This window comes from Arachis ipaensis, chromosome B09 (genome assembly GCF_000816755.2).
Source record: "Arachis ipaensis cultivar K30076 chromosome B09, Araip1.1, whole genome shotgun sequence".
NCBI lineage: Eukaryota > Viridiplantae > Streptophyta > Magnoliopsida > Fabales > Fabaceae > Arachis > Arachis ipaensis.
This window is the reverse complement of record NC_029793.2, coordinates 16,636,106-16,638,549: the sequence shown is the minus strand read 5'-3', so window position 1 is coordinate 16,638,549 and position 2,444 is coordinate 16,636,106. Positions and strand designations below refer to the sequence as shown.

Here is a 2,444-nt window from a genome sequence, read left to right as displayed (position 1 = left end):
AACTGTTTCTTTCTGTCGCTTTAAATTGGCAGCTAAGCTTTCATTGAATGATACATGCATGTCCAAAAAAAAAAAGTTTAAAGGCAAAGAAAGCTAGCAAAACTGAAAAGAAAAGCAAAAGAAAAAATACTAAACAAAAAATTGCGTTACCAGGGCAACCATTAGGGCAAAAGCTGAACTTGATTCTTCGGTTTTCAGTTTTTAGAGGATTTACCTGAACAGCACGTCCCTTGTTACTTGGGTGAAGTATATTGCTCTTGTCACGTTTCTTTCTTTTTTTTTTTGTCTTGGGGAATGGTGGGGGCAAGTGGGTGGTGACGTTTGGCTTTTTACTTTTTGTTGGTGATTACTTCTGATCTTCTTAAAGATAGTGAAAAATTAAAGAAAGATAAAATAAAAGATATTTACATATTTTTTTTTTAAAAAAATTACACTGGACCGTTATGAAGAATTAATTACTAATGATTAAAAAGACTTTTAATATTCGAATTGTTAAGAATTACTTATTTTTTTTAGTATTTATGACAATTAAAAAGAAGAACTAAATCTTGAAAAAAATATATCGTGAATTATTTTTTTATTTATTTCTGAGTTTTTTTATATTAATAAATTTTATCTATCCTAAAATTTAAGTAATTTTCACATTTTTTTCAACTTTTTTTTCTGTTGTTAATGAGCATAAAAAATGACAAAAAATCACAAAAAGCTAAAAAGAAAAAACAATAAATAAGTAAATAATTGATCAAAATTTTACGTGACAAAAAAATCATTAACATACAAATTATGAAAATTAGATAAAAAATAATTACGAATATATTTATTTTTTTATAAAATATTTGGTCCTTCTTAAATATGATACATGTTAAAAGAAAAATTGATTATTGTTTATAATTTTGGTATTAAAAGTCTTTTTAATAGGACTTAATTAATGATCTTGAGTTCAAGTAATAAAAAACTGACCTTTTCTATTCTCAACTTCTCTCTTTTTAATTAAATATTTTTTTTATATAATCTTGTAGCAGAATAAAATTAACACATTTTTATAAAATTTTAATCAACTCAAAGAAAATTAGAACCAACTAATATTCACCATAATTATAGTTTGAAAAAAGTAATACTTATTTTTTAATGATTTGAATGAAATCTATAGACCACAATGAAAAGTATTTTAGTTAAAAATTATTACTCAGATCACCAACAATCAGATCTTTCTTCACTTTTGAACAGATATTCTTGTGTTCATGTGAAACTTTCCTTAAAAACTCAAACGTGGCTCAAGCTTGAACCGATACCAAACGACTTTGTAAGAATATATAAATCATGCTAAACAACCATCAAGTAAATTACCTATGAGTCCTGCATAACCGGAAGAGAACACTATCAGAGGTGGTGCCTGAATTGCAGAGAGGTCTATGTCAGTGCCATGTTATCAACTTCTAACCAGAGTATGAAAGCATAGGTACAATCTTAGGAATCTTTCTCCACCACATAAGTAAAAGCAGAATGACACTTCAATACCTATGAAAAGTGATTTTTATATAATCCAATGTGCAAATGATCGCAGATAGAAACAATAAGAACCACACTGCAAAATATATCATGCTGCAAATCGAATGAACACTTACAAATTGCAAAATCACACTAAGAGGAAATGGATCTAACAAGAGCATAATTTTCGCACGGTCGGAGTTCGCTGTTAATTAAAATGCATGAAGATCTTCCTGGGAAAGCCACGGACGTTATCTACATTCAAACAGGACCATTCCAAATTAGAAATCATAATAATGCACAAGATTGTGTAGACAGTACTCAGCATCATTAGAGACTCTGAAAACTAAAATAAAAATGCCTCAACAGAAATGTTTCACAGGTGGTGAGTCAGGAAGCAACTTTTAGAAAGGCTAACTACAGAAAATAACAAAAGCTTAACCCTCCCAACACGTTATCCTGTCCCCTCTGTGAATATCAAACACCTACCTAATACAAAGGCTTACTCATTGACAAAAGCATTATGTATGCAGTAGTCACGAAAAGAATGAACTGAAACTGAGAGTAAGTTCTTCTATTTGAAGGTTGATTTATGACTCTCTTGCTAATTAAAAAGAATGATCAAAGTCAACTTACTTGCACTTAAAGTGGCAACGTGATTCTATAGCTCAAGGGGAGGAAGCAAGAGTAGCTAGGTCAGCCATTGTTCCATTGATGCCCAAGGAAAGTTTGTAGGGCACCTCCTAACCGTACAGAGGCACAACAATCATGCAATAATAGTTTAAAATTTATGAGATCATAGTTGTACATATTATAAAAACAGAATAAAAGAAAGTTTTGAAAAAAGATCGTACAACAAGAATTAAAAGAAGAGAGAAAAAAAAAGAAATAGAAAATTGACAAATTGCAGAATTGAAATTGACCTAAAAGTCACAATTAGGAAAGGAAGAAAAGAA

General features: G+C 29.6%; 1 long non-coding RNA gene across 1 annotated transcript; it reads left to right on the top strand.

Moving 5' to 3' along the window:
- On the top strand, positions 759-2,077 carry LOC110267059. The gene is made up of 2 exons (XR_002354383.1): positions 759-1,459; positions 1,565-2,077. It is a non-coding gene; the product is annotated as an uncharacterized LOC110267059 (long non-coding RNA).